Raw genomic sequence first — 16,015 nt, 5'->3', positions numbered from 1 at the left:
CCTTTTTTTTTGTTGTATCCTCTTCAAATTTGGATAAAAGGTTTCCATTCACCAATACCTTAGATTAGTTACAAAAATCATTTACTATGAAAATTTCAGAAAAAATTGGTCAACCTTTTTAGCTCACCTGGCCCAAAGGGCCAAGTGAGCTTTTCTCATCACTTGGCGTCCGTCGTCGTCTATCGTCCATCGTCGTTAACTTTTACAAAAATCTTCTCCTCTGAAACTACTTGGCCACAATCATCATTGGGGTATCTAGTTTAAAAAATGTGTCCTGTGACCCAGTCAACCAACCAAGATGGCCGCCATGGCTAAATATAGAACATAGGGGTAAAATGTAGATTTTGGCTTATATCTCTGAAACCAAAGCATTTAGAGCAAATCTGACATGGGTAAAATTGTTTATCAGGTCAAGATCTATCTGCCCTGAAATTTTCAGATGAATCTGACAACCCGTTGTTGGGTTGCTGCCCCTGAATTGGTAATTTTAAGGAAATTTTGCCGTTTTTGGTTATTATCTTGAATATTATTATAGATAGAGATAAACTGTAAACAGCAATAATGTTCAGCAAAGTAAGATCTACAATTTAGTCAACTTGACCAAAATAGTCAGTTGACCCCTTAAGGAGTTATTGCCCTTTATAGTCAATTTTTAACCATTTTTCGTAAATTTTTGTAATCTTTTACAAAAATCTTCTCCTCTGAAACTACTAAGACAAATTTAACCAAACTTGTCCACAATCATCATTAGGGTATCTTGTTCAAAAAATGTGTTCGATGACCCCGCCCGCAAACCAAGATGGCCGACATGGCTAAAAAATAGTACATAGGGTAAAATGCAGTTTTTGGCTCATATCTCTGAAACCAAAGCATTTAGAGCAAATATGACATTGGGTAAAATTGTTTATCAGGTCAAGATCTATCTGCCCTGAAATTTTCAGACCAATCAGGCACCACGTTGTTGGGTTGCTGCCCCTGAATTGGTAATTTTAAGAAAATTTTGCAGCTTTTGGTTATTATCTTGAATATTATTATAGATAGAGATAAACTGTAAACAGCAATAATGTACAGCAAAGTAAGATCTACAAATAAGTCAACATGACCAAAATTGTCAATTGACCCCTTAAGGAGTAATTGCCCTTTATAGTCAATTTTTTACAATTTTCATAAATTTTGTAAATTTTTGTAAATTTTTACAAAATATTTTCCACTGCAACTACTGGTCCAAGTTCATTATAGATAGAGATAATTGTAAGCAGCAAGAATGTTCAGTAAAGTAAGATCTACAAACACATCACCATCACCAAAACACAATTTTGTCATGAATCCATCTGTGTCGTTTGTTTAATATGCACATATACCAAGGTGAGCGACACAGGCTCTTTAGAGCCTCTAGTTTTAAGTTATAGACCTGAAATGTAATTTTTTGCAAATTTTGCAGATACTGACAATAATCTCAAAATAAAGTAACTAGATGATATTAATTTATTGTAAGAATGTTCAGCAAAACAAGATCTATCTTCTTTAAAGATATCAGAAATATTAGACAACCTATTTGGGATTTGTTTTCCCTGCTTTGTCAGTCACTGACATTAACTTTTTCAAAAATATTCACCTCTGAAATGGCTAAACAGATTTTTAACCAAACTTTATATAAATGTTTCTTGGGTATATAGTTTATAAATAATATCTGAGGTTCTGATTCATCAAGAAACAAGGCTGATGTTGATAAAAACAGAACATAGAAAAAAAGTATCTAATGGTGTAAGTGGCAGTATAAATTTCTCTATTAACTTCATGAAAAGAAGTTATAACTTACTACAGATAACTTAATTTAATTTTTATGCCCTCGCCGTAGTGGAGGGGGCATTAAGTTTTACCCTTGTCCATCTGTATGTCCAGAAATTGGTTTGCGTTCTCTAACTTTAGTTTGCTTCAATCAAATGTTATGAAACCTATACACAATGCTTATTACCACAAAACACAGATCAAGTTTGAATTTGGGTGGCATCACTTTTACCTTTCAAGAGTTATGCCCCTTTACAAATGGAAAAAATTACTTAATTTTTCATTTCCGTTCTCTAACTTAAGTTTGCCTGAACCAAATTTTATGAATCTTATGAATCTTATACACAATGCTTATTACCACAAAACACAGATCAAGTTTGCATTTTGGTGTTGTCACTTTTACCGTTCTAGAGTTATGTCCCTTTACAAATGCAAAAAATGCTGAATCTTTCATTTCCATTCTCTGACTTAAGTTTGCCTCAACCAAATGTTATGAATCTTATACACAATGCTTATTACCACAAAACACAGATCAGTTTCGAATTTTGGTGGCATCGCTTTTACCTTTCTAGAGTTATGCCGCTTTACAAATGGACAAATTGCTGAATTTTTCCTTTCCATTCTCTAACTAAAGTTTGCCTCAGCCAAATGTTATAAAACTTATACACAATGCTTGTTACCACGAAACTCAAATCAAGTATGAATTTGGGTGGCGTCACTTTTATTATTCTTGAGTTATGTCCCTTTATAACGTAATATGCAAGCAGGGGCATCATCTGCGTCCCATGGACACATTCCCCATTTATTTATAGTAGAATTTAATTTACAAGGACTGCAGTAAGTAACTAACATTTTTACTTGGTACCAATGTAACATCATAGATAGGCCAGTGGTTTTTGTATTAGACTTGTTATATTCCTTGAATCCTTTAGATTGGTACTGATGAATAAATGTATTTTTTCTACATATACTTCAGAAATATTTAATTCTTGCTAAATACAGCCTTTATTTTGCTTTCAAAGTAATATCCTATTAACCTTAGACTATGTAGGATATATGCACACAGAATTTTTTAATGAAATTTAATAAATTTATTCATTGTTATGTATGAGCAATACGATGATGGTCTTTAAAAAAAATAGGTTGATGATTTTATAAAATGAAAGTTACTGCCTTCAAAGATTTTCAGTTTATAACATAATATCTATAAATAAATAAGTGAACTGAAATTTACAAAACTATCGTTTAAGGATTATCTAACAAACCTTGGATAAATCATGGCACCTGAATGTATACATTTTTCCTGTTTAACATGGAGATACTGATACCACCTCAATGATCTTGTGATAGGGTACTCCACACAATTGTGGGACCATGTGAGTTTGATCCACAGCTGGGCAAACCAGACTTAAAATTGGTATTTGCTGCTTCTCTACGTAGCACATGGCATTTAGGAGAAATAGCAAAGAATGGTTGGCTCGGAGTCAGAATACTGTGTCCAGGTAAGGTGTGAACTAGCACATTAAAAATAAGGCTCATCATGTTGGTCTTGTACAAAGGAGGGTTCATATTCTTACCACATGACATGTTCTCTTCCTGATATCCATGTAGCATTTGCCACTAGATGTTCAACACCAATACATCATAGTCATTGAAAAATCTTTGTCACAAACAAGGTCAAATGGATGATGTGAAACTAGTTTAGGCAATTCTAATATTTTTACCATAGACACAAATACTCCATAAAGATCCTGCAACTTGTAGACAGTGATCATCTGTATATTTTCACCTGGTCAGTACCATTACTGGCAGACTGATAGTCTCAAGATTACTAACTGTCTGGTAGCCAGTGCATCAGTACTGTAATATACTTTGATTCAATATTTTCCATTTATAAATAAATGGTACTAAAAGAAAGGTTGCCACTTCTTCAGGCAAAGTTTACATTTGACTTTTTTGGCTGTTCTATTAAGGTCCATTTGGTTTTAGTTTTCCAAAACATTTTATGTGTCTGGCTTCCCAAACTGTTTGACTTGAGCGTTCCTGATGAAAATATGCGTCATGCACAATGAAATCCATCATAACTTATCCATGCACTTAATTTTGATTTTGAATATTGATAGTTAGTTTTTAATCCAAAACACTATGAAAACACATGACATGTCTTTCAATAAAATATCTGATAGAAATTTAACCATGCCCTTGACTTAATGTAGCTATAGTGTCGTTGGATCAAGGATTTGTATAGTAAGACTTACTATACAAATCCTTGGTTGGATCAATTATACAGGAGTGATATTTGTCTCTTGATATCAATCAGATTGTGTGTATCATAAACTGCCTTATTTGTTATCTTAAATGTTTCAATAGCTGTGATCTTATTCATCCAACTTTAAAGAAAAAGGTATTTTTTGCAGTTTAATTCTTCACATAAGTCGTAAAGACTTAACAAACCTATGCCTGCGTGGTCTTTGTTTTTGTAGTATTCTTATTAGAATTAAACAAAATTATGGAGATAATGACTGGTTAGACAAACAAGCTTATTTAAGACGCTATTAGTTCTTTTAAAAGTCATATGAAACTAGTTTCTGGTAATAATAAAGAGTCAATAAAGTTGAGGAAATTTTTGAATCAATGCATGCATATATAATATACTAAGTCCTCTGCGCACGTTTTTAAATTTTTATCTCGCCTTGACGGAGTCAAAAAGCAAAACACAGGTATGCTGTTTCTGGTGTCGGCGGCGGCGTCAACAATGTATTAGTTTGTGATTAGGTCTAGTTTAAGGTGAACCACTAGTGGTTGGTCAATAATATTTGGTATGCAGTTGTATTAGCACTGGCACATCTCATTTCCATGAAGATTATTTGGTCCTGCCCCCGCAGTGATGGTCTATTGACTTTGAAAATTTTGCTTAGTTTACATAAAATTGAAAATGGAAATGGGGAATGTGTCTAAGAGACAACAACCCGACCATAGAGTAGACAACAGCCGAAGGCCACTAATGGGTCTTCAATGCAGCGAGAAACTCCCACACCCGGAGGCATCCTTCAGCTGCCCCCTAAACAAATATGTATACTTTGAAACTTTTGCCTAGTTTACATGTATTAGTTTGTGATTAGATTAGTTTAAGATGAACCGCTAATGTTAAGTCAATGATATTTGGTATGTAAATTTATTGGCATTTGCAAGTCTTGTTTCCATGGAGATTATATAGCCCCACCCCCTCATCATGGTTCATTGACTGAAACTTTTACATAGTTTACAAGTCAATGTTTGTGTTTAGGTTTGTTGATAGGGAACTACTTATGATAAGTCTATGGTATTTGGTAGGCAGTTGTATAAGCATTGGCACAATTTATTTCCATGGAGATTGTTTTGCCATGTACCTTCAGCCATGGTTCATTGACTTTGAATATTTGCATAACTTACATGTTAAAGTATTGCTATTTTAATTTCAACATTTGCATTATCAAAAGTAAGAAAAGGCGAGACATATCTCTGTGTTAACAGTTTATTAAACATTTACTACAAATCCATGCGGTATAATCGACAAAAAATATTTCATCTTGTGATTGTTGATCGAAAATTTTTACCAGCAAATTAACTTTCAGGTTTTGGTGCCGAAGTTTACCGATTGTAAGGGGACGACCATTTGATATTCTGGGGGGGGCCAGGAGGATTTTGAAAATAAATAACTCAGCCTTGATAATCACAAAAATAAATGGTTTGTTCTGTGGTAGTTTGAAAATAAATAACCTGACTTGCAATGTATTAAAAATAAATAACTCGGCAGGTCTATTTGAGAGCATGAGATTGCACCAGATTCTTCCTAAAATTCAACTTTTTTTTCAAAAAAAAATCGGGAATCACTTCCCAAATCTTTGAATAATAAAAGTATAAATATTATTTAAAATACTTGAAATGTCTGAAAAATGGGTTTCATTTAACTTGAGGTATATTGTCTCAGGAACACTTAACTCACTTTTATTACATATGGCAGTAACTACATTCAGGCAAATGCCTCATGTAGGAAATTTCAAAACCAAAAGCTTGTCTTCATATCAAATTGTTTTTGCGGCAAGAAGCAAGTTCTGTTCTCCCTCAGACGTAGCTCCTGTTTTTTGGGGATCAATGTTTCTTATTTATTTGTCTTTTGTTCATTGATTGCCTTCTGTATTCTGTTAGTGTTGCATTCCTTTTGTAATTTAGTAATTTTGTTATTAACTTGATCAAGAGTTTAAAAAAAAACAGCAGCCACATACTTAACTATGTGAATTAAATTTTTGCTTTATCTTTGTCTTTTGATGTTGTTCCTAAAAACTTAAGTCTTACACTGAATCTATACATGTTTCTTTGAGACCAAAATTTGTCAAAAAATTATTAAAACAGAACCTTCATTTTCAGATTAATAAAGGGTATGGGAAACACATTTTGCATAATTAGTTCTATAGCAACTTGGGGACTTCAGCGGCTCCAAAACCCTTCAAATTTTTTTTAGCCTCGCTCCGCTCGGCATACATCAATTGGAATACTTAAAAGACGCTAATTACAGCCAATCTTTAATATCTTGTATGTATGCAATACATGTATATGCAGTTGGGAATTCAGAAGATTCATTTCTACAGATGATGATGATTAATTCTGATTAAATGGTACATTATGATTGGACTATTCATGTATAATTTATAATAAAAAATGAATTTAAAAATTGTATGTTTTCAAATATTATAAATATAGTTGTGAAAATAAATAATCAGTCCCTTGCTTTAATGAAAATGAAAAATCTTGCTTCAACAGTGCAGAAAATAGATAATCTGTCCTCTTAGTTTACAAAAATAAATAACCGATCAAAAACAAATCCTCCTGCCCCCCCCCCCCCCCCCCCCAGAATATCAAATGGTCGTCCCCTAACCTATTGATACACAATCAACATAGAATCATGGAACACGTGCAAAATGAGTGAGACGATATATTGAGCGTACGGAAGCTGTAAAGGGACACATAACAAATAAGATTAATCTGTGATCTCAGATTAATAATCCATGACCTCGATTTCCATCCCGTCATTTCGGATTCCAAATCCGTGATCTCGGATAAATAATCCGTCCTTATAAAAATAAGGAGATGTTGTATGATTGCCAATGAGACAACCATCCACCAAAGTTCCAATGAAGTTTTCCCCGATCCGCGATGTCGGATTCACAATGCGTGATCTCAAATTAATAATCCATTATCTCGGTTTCCCCTTTATGGCTTCCGTAAGAGCGATATATAGTTGTTTTTTTAATGTTTTCCATGCGTACCCATTTGTTAATTGAACTTTATTGTATTAACAGTTGCAGGGCCGTAAATTATATGGAAGTGACTTGGATGGAGAGTTGTCTCATTGGCACTCATACCACGTCTTCTTATATCTATGTAGGCAGTTGCCTCCTATTGTCGGCCCACCAACAAAATAATACAAGAGAGAAATATAAACCAAAAAAATATCTCCTCTTGATACTGGACACTTGATGCTGTCAAGACTAGAGTCAGTCAAGACATACTAAATGCGAAGTATTATTTCTGTGAACTATCGGGCCTACTACCTAAATTTTGTCATTGTTAGCAGTTGTCAGAATTTTTATGGCAATTCTAGGTAAAATCACCATGCATGCTATGAAAGATTAAGGCCAAGTCGCCGTTGAATTTATTTGATGTATGATCAAGAGAAATGCCTATTCTACCGGGGAAAACGGTTCCTGCAAACTAGAAGAAACTTGATGGACATCACAAACCAATAGTTAAGCTTTGTTGTTGAAACACTACGAAATGTTCTTGATATACTTGATGCAATTACAAACTAGACTACTGTTGGCAAATCTTATGCATCATCATACAAACTGACTTTAACTAAGACAGTGTAAACATAGTTTGACAATATTTCGGATTTTCATAATTCATTGAACTACATATGCATATAAAAAAGGTACATGCAGCATTAATTTGCAGATTCTAGAGATACAATTGATTTAAATAATTAAGAAAACAGAAACTAAAAATGTATGGAATGTTGATGTAGGTCACCAGATTCTTTTTTCCCCGTCTTAATCATTAAATACAATGGCTGATGCAAGAAAAAACATGAACGCCAATATTGCAGTAAAAAAACGTATCCGTGTAAATCTGTGGACGCAATTTCGAGAAATTTGAATTAAAAAGGAATAGTAATCGATGCTTTTTACGTACATTCTATACACTTATAGATCCCTTTCACAAATTTTTGATCTGAATTATAGTAGTAAATATTTCACCCTTGTAGATATAAATATGTAGTTTAACGTGCTCCAAACTGATGCGCTTAAAATCTGAAATGCCGCCCAATTACATATAACGACGCCTTAATTTTGAAACAATAGTTGTAGTTGTTACTTTGAATTTAAGACCTTTGTCTATAGAACTTCAATCAGCAACAATGATCTTGCGGATGCTCATGTCCAAGCAAGCTAGAACACGGCTTGCTATATCTTTTATCGAGATATGAGAAAAATTTATAGAACAAGTACACTACTATCGCAAATAAGAAAAAAAATTAAGACTTTGACAAATCATTTTAATAACTAATAACAATGTTCATTAATATCTTCACCAAACTAAAAAGACAAATAATAAAAGGAGAATTTGATATTAATAATCAAAATGATCAGTTATGTAAGAATGCCCTTTTAGTGTTGAGGTTGAAAAAGTTTCTCTAAAACCAAATAAAAATATCACGGGGAAAAGGCAAACAAGCAGGCTAATGCACGAATAACTAACCAACTTCGGGCGGTTTAGGCGAAATCAGGATCCCCGCCTTTTCTAATGCCTCCTATTAAACAAGTTCTTATTTACGGCCCTGAGTTGTTTTTAATTTTAGAATCGATTTTAATAATATCTTCTGTCCAAGTTTGTTACCTTTTCCTTCATCACGATTGTCCCTCACACTTGTTGATTGCCGTGGTTCTAACGAAAGGTGTTATGGTAAAGGTCACTGCATACGGAAAATCTGTCGGCGAATTAGAGTACGAGAAGACAATAATTCAATAGCAGTTCATTTTTGAAGATTTTGATAAAATGACGAATGTTTGGGACCATTACATTTCGAATCTGTCTTTTCTTTCCTAACCATACACATTTCATGTTTTTTTATTAGCATCCATTGTTCGCTGGATTTCTGATTTTCTTATTACATGAAAATTGTGAATTTGAAAGCAAGCACATTTATTATCTGTTTTTTTGGCACAAAGTTCAATAAATCAGGACAACAAAGAAGGGAGAACACAATATTGAAAAGGAGATTACTGTCACCATCGCAAAGTTCCGGGGAAAAAATCTCTGACAATTTTGTAAACGGCAAATTAAGTTAGTGTACACGATGTAAAAACAAACCAATTTTATGACCAGAGTTTGCTTTTTATATCGATTATGCTTTATGTTACGGTCTGTTTGATCGAATGGTGATTATTCACTGAAATTTGAGATAATTAATACTTTTTTGTAAAAAAAAGTTATTGTTAACAATCGTGATTTTATAACAAAAAAATATTATTATTTCCTTGAATTTCAGTTTAAAGAAAAAACAAAATGTATTAAAATTTACGAGATTTGTGGTTTTTAAGCAAACCATTTTATACATTGTAGATCCATTATATATAGAATACAATGCCTTGTATGCTTGTCCTGAGATTTTTTCCATTGTTTCTTTTAAAAGTGCCGTTTTACCCGAAGATAACATGTAGTAATAAATATGAATCAACCGTTTCATTCACTTCACATTGTAAAACATTAAAGTAGTGTCTGCATTTATCGAAGAAAACCCCAAAATGCCACGTCACAAAACGAAAACGACGAAACGATAAACAGTCTATCAAATACTACGCGTAATACTTAACACATGCTTAAGACTGAGCAACACAAAACAAGATATGAATATAAAAGTAGTCATTTATAATTGTATCATTAATTTTCAGTGTTTTATTTGGTTTTCATGCTTCTAATTTAGACATTTCCCTATTTAAAACCTCAACATACACATCATTGTCACATACATTATCAATATCTATACTATAATCACTCTCGTTTCTCCCATCCTTCCATTTTAATATTTGATATATTCCAATAATATCTCAACATCAATTGTATGCTTCTTTTTTTCTTGTTTTGAGACCTTGTGAAGTGTTTTCCAAACTTTTTTTGAGTCCGCCTTCCTTGGACGATTAGTTCAAGTGTTGAATAAAGTATGAATCTCTTATAGGCTGGTATGCAGAATAAGACAAACTGCTAAAATAATAAGTTTACTCGGAAAGTTTTTCTTTAATTTAATCAACAGAAAGCTTATTTTATTACATGACGCCCCCCCCCCCCCCCTCCCCTCTCCCCCCCGGTAGGGGAACACAATTATAGTGGAATATATCCCTTTAGACGACATAGTTCATTTTACGCTAGAGATCATATATATGTAAAAATTCTTAGCTTCAAAAAATTCTGCATGGTAAAAATTTCTGTTAAGGTGGTCAGTCAAATCAATTCCACACCTAAGCTTTATTTTGTACTCTGGTGTGGCTATATTAGAACCGCTACCCCGAAGTCCAGACACTGAAGAATTTTGGACATTGAAAATTGCATCCACGAACAAAAATACTTCTGTTATAAAAAAAATTCAATAATTTGCACGAGACAAGTGAATATTTCTAAAATATATTTTCGACTTCAATTTGTAAAAACCCAAATAGCTGAATGTGAATGACAATGATATCGATATGTAAACATGATATTTGACCACTAGTAATAAATGGTTTGGATTACGCCAATACAATGTTGACCAGTAGCTTTTGTTACATATCATCGACAACTTATGATGTGAAAATACAATAGAAATCTTGTAAACGCCTTCGTTGAATTTATTCCCTGGTTTTATGTCCCTGATCGTATTATGAAATCCTACAATTTACCTAATTAGTAATACCGATCATTTAACCCCTTTGGATATGGTAAAGTTTATCCCACGGAACTATACCCCACCAGTCGTATCACGTTGGACTGACACACTCCATATAATCTGACAGTTCTATCTGGAATTTAATCGGCTCATGTTAACCCGTTACATAAGACGCACGGCAGACTTCATCCTTTTGTTATATTTAAGTTAAGGCTAGTTATTTACCAAGCACTCTAGGCAATAAACGGAGAAGAACATTGAAATTATCGGTTTAATGTAGACATCAACATATTATTATTGGTTAACAAGAGAAATTGATTTGTAAAATGATTTAATCCAATGTTATGATTATTTACAGGAAGAGATTTGTTCCACGTGTTTTCTGGTTGAATTAGCTCCAAGTTCTTTCTACATGAAGCCAGAATTGACTTAATTATTTTTTTCTTTTGTTTTTAAATTTTCTTTGAAATATTTCATGGAATTTAGGATTTGGTATGTCTTCGCAGAAATTACAAGGACAAAGAAATAAAATTTGGTTAAAATCTAAATATGTATATTGACTCGCCGCAATTTTATAAGCACAACGGGGTCAATTGTGTAGATGTTATTTGAAGAAGAAAAAGAAATTTAAGTCAGTCCTGTCATAAACATATTATACTTTTTTATTGTTCTATTGTTTATCAGTTTACAATTATAAAGTGAAATGTAACCAGTGATTGAGGATGCTTTACCATACAATTTTAATTGAATTTTTTTGGTTAAGAGTGGATAGATTTATGTCTTTTGTTGTTTACCATAGAACTTCACCAAAATAAGATAATTTTATTGTTAATTGAACAAATAAAAGACAAGTTTTTCTTAATATCTGGTTTATTTGGTTTTTTTTCCTTGACATAAGCATAGTTTGAGTGAAGTCCTTACATACCCGAAAGTCTTTTCGTTTGTTTATATTTTGTTGACTGTGACAGTATAAAGTCTGCTTAGGTTTGGAATGAAAACAATGTGATGATATTAGCCAGAGATCTTAGCAATATCAACAATCAACGCGTAAAAATTGATTTAATAATAAAAAAAAAACCGAACAAGTGAACAATTTTTTAAGGATTCTTCATTTTTAAATTTTAGAGATATTTTATCAGAGTATATACATGTATATAATATAGATAAAATCAAATTTTAAAAATGCCGATATTTAATATTCTGCGTTTTGATCCTTTTAGTATTCTTAGTATATAATAGTATATATATGCTCTTTTATACTACTATTACAGAAAGTATACGTAAGTACGTTTTGATAAAATATCCTTTATAAGTATGTCAGAAACAAGTGTTTTTGACAAATGTAAAAAGACTTATTCGCATTATAATTTGAAAATGATTGCGTTTGTTTTAGTACAGATTTTGGTAAACTAAACGAGGATTTAAAGTTTGCAACAACAAGTACACTTCTAGAGGCATATATAATACTATATGGCTCTGGTATTTCAACGGTTCTATACATAATGTTCTAGTATATAGCTGACATTTCTTCGGAACACTCATGGATTTTTTTTTTTATTATTTCTATGAGATAGATATTCCCACAAATTTATTATTATATATATATTGATACTTATAGAAATGGAAACAATTTTCATAATTTTTATTTCAAATTAAATATTTTAGTTACACCAATTTTGATTTGAGTGGCGAAGTGTATTACAGGACAATGCATTTAATAATGAGGGTCATGCGACCTCCTCCAAGCTAGCGGCGCACCACCGTCCTAAGTATCGTTTCAAGTGGTAATACTGTACCAGTATTGTGTGATGCCGTTACCTGCACGATGACAGAAGAGGTGCAATACGGAAGGAAGATTCTTCCTGGAATACGGGAAAACATTAACAGGAAATGAAATACTTGTCTTATTTTGGAGAGAAGGTGATAATGTTTGTTTCATGATATTGAAAGAAAACACTCGAGAAAATGTCAAGTTTTTCCCAGGGCAACTATTAGAATCTTGAAAATGATTTGATTTCATTTAAAAATAAGGGTCGACATGTCTATTTTTAATAACAATATTGGAAATGTATTACAAATAAGATTGCTATAAGATTGCTACATGGCAGTGTTAATAGTATAAATGCATTGAAAGTGTACACATAAAACTTATCATAGCTTCAAATAATTATAATTTCTGAAAGCATATTTTCCCGATATATTTCATAAAAACACTACCCATTTCAAGTATTTTTCATTCATTTTAACTCGATTCCGATGAACAAAAATCACACATAAATGAAAATTGATGTAAGTCTATTCGAACGATTTTTCCTAGCTATTTATGTAATTATAATTTCCAAAGGTTTGCAGAAACAATTCTAGATGTCATTTACTTATAAAATTATAAACACAAGAACGCTGAAAGGCAAATAAAAGATATATGATCGATTTTTTATAAAAGAAACAAAATATTTAATGATATATTGAAGTAGATAATTCTAAAGGAAAAATAAATAATCTGTTCAGACTATTACGGGTGCATCAGTCCGCTTGCAAAATAGTGAATGGTGTAAAGTTAATGGACATACTGATGTATTATAGAAATTGGTACCATTTTGTGTAATCAGCTCAACATAAACTTCAACCAAGATCCCTTTTTTAAATGTTTCCGACCATATTGGTGAAGTGTGTTAGTCGTTCCCCAAACTCCCTCGTTCATTTCTGTAATCCGACGGATTCCACCTTTTTTTAGCATGAAGTACCCACTTTCTAGTAAGCGTAAATCAGTCTTTGGTGTTAGTTTATTTTATGTATCGGTTTACTTTTTGTATAAAGTTATTTGTCTTCCACAGTTTTCCCTCTTGACAAGATACTGCCTGTTCTTTCTTACAGTGTCTGGTTTACGCCTATCTGTAGTCAGGGGCAGATCCAGCCATTTTAAAAGGGGGTTCTAACAGAGGCTAAAGGAGGGGGGTTCAACCATATGTCCCCATTCAAAAGCATTGATCGTCAAAAAAAGAGGGGTTCCAACCCCCGCAACCCCCCCCCCCCCCCCTAATCCGCCACTGTGTATTTGTCATGACAACTTTTTTTTGAAGCTTCGTTACTAGTTTATTCAAGAAATGTTTCCCTATTTCAGGACTTACCAACTAACTCTCTTTAATGGTCATATTTTGACATAGGCAACAAATGCTTTGTTAATATCAACAACTTCTACATTTTCAATTATGCAATCATTTTTGAGTGTGAGATTCTTTATATTGCACACATACCTATATAATTCCCCTGTTTGTGGTTTCTCATCTCCTTTTAATAGCTACAAACTTTCCTTACATTACAGTATACAATAGACAATACTTTATTATTAAACCTCAGACACATAGGTGTACAAGAGTATATCATATATACACATAAACATACTTATATAATCAATACATAATAATGAATGCATGGTAAAACACAGCAAAATGTCAATTTACAAATTACCATAACATTCAACTCAAAAAGACCAACAAAAATTATAACTATCGTGTAAATATTTTTGAAAATATTGCTACGTTTTTTTAAAGTTCAACATTGCAAAATATTAAAAGCCATTTTAATTTGTACTCCGTTGGATTTGCAGTTTAATATTGTGGTATATTTTTATTTCTAAGGACTTTTATTTCCTGTTTTTGACATTTGAATAGATAATGAAATTCGTCACCTACTTCATTTTTTCATAGATTACAATTCGTTCATTTTTTGGTATCCCAGACCATCTTCCCGTTTCTATGGGAAATTTTTAATATGAGCATCTGAGTTTCGCTATGTAAATCCTGTCACACGGCTTCAACTTTATTAAATAGGTTTCCAAACGAAAGCCTTGTTTGTATTCTGAATAAAATACACCTCTTGAAGAGTTATTCATTTGGGAAAACCAATGTTTGATAAACTGATCATTTAGTTGTCTTGAAAATATGCTCTTTAAACCAAGTTTATCCAATGGAAGTTGATCTTGCCAAATAAAAGTAAATCCACTTTCGTCAAATATGGATTTAACATACGTAATCCATTTAAATTTTGTGGGATATTGAAAATGTAATTCAAGCTTTAATTTATACATAACTGATGATAACTTGTTGTTCTCCATTGGTAAACTATTCCAAAACAACACCATTTTACGTTTAACAATAGTTTCCAAAGGGAATCTTCTGAGTTCCCCATACACCATATAGTTTGGTTTACGGTTTTTTAATTTCAGGTGTATTTCCTCAATTCTATCTTTACTTTCAAATCCCCATACCTCTGAAGCATATAATAACTTAGGACTATCTAATGAGTCAAAATGTTTTAGCTGCAAATCTACGGGAATACATATATTTTTAATTTTTCGGTACAGAGCATACAAAGACTTCTGTACAGAATACATCTTTTTCAATTATTAGCAATGTAAAAGGCAAAATACCACAATAATACCCAAAAACTTATAATGATTATTCAAGAAGACTAATATCTATGTTTAAGTGTTATTTTTTCTTCCCCCTAAACATATAGAAGCATGATTTGTAAGTTAGATAACTGTTTTCATTTTAAGGCTGTAAAAATTAGCTTAATTTATTCCTTAAGAATATTGAATCCGGTTAATTTTCTCTGGCTTTGGAGACTGTCACTTTGATTATAGCTAGAGGGGGTTTGTTAAAAATGGAAACCATAAACTTTCATGGAATTACTAACGATCCGAACTGTTGAAGCCTTAAAATGAGAATTAATCTTGATTCTGGCAGCACCACTAAGATAGAAGAATACTTACAAGTTGATTACAGACATAGAAAACAAGTTCTTTGTATACTGACGACTATTTATGGTATTAACTTTAAGATGATTTGATGAGTTCTATGTTATTTAATGATATCCTTGGCTTGTAAATGTAGAATGTGTATGGTTTCTTTTCTACGCAGTGTTAGATTAATTCATACTTTTTTCTTCGAAAAAAACCTTATTATTTAATGGTTCACAAATGATGTCATAAATAATATGGTAAATCATGGCAATAGTTCTCTTGTATGGACATTATATCAAATATTTACTTTTTTAATTGTGTACATACACAGACGAAGCGCGCGGGCGTACAAAATTTTAAACTTGATATCTATAATGAGTTTATTTGCTTGTGGAGATTTTCTTCCCCAAGGGTATCACCAGCCCAGTAGTCAGCACTTCTGCGTTAACATGAATTATCAATGGTATGTTCATAATTATTAATTAACTGTTTAAAATACTTATCATTTTTAGAAATACTAAGGA

The sequence above is a fragment of the Mytilus californianus genome, unplaced genomic scaffold (assembly GCF_021869535.1).
Source record: "Mytilus californianus isolate M0D057914Y unplaced genomic scaffold, xbMytCali1.0.p SCAF_3, whole genome shotgun sequence".
In the NCBI taxonomy this organism is placed as follows: Eukaryota; Metazoa; Mollusca; class Bivalvia; order Mytilida; family Mytilidae; genus Mytilus; species Mytilus californianus.
This window is presented reverse-complemented; position numbering follows the sequence as displayed.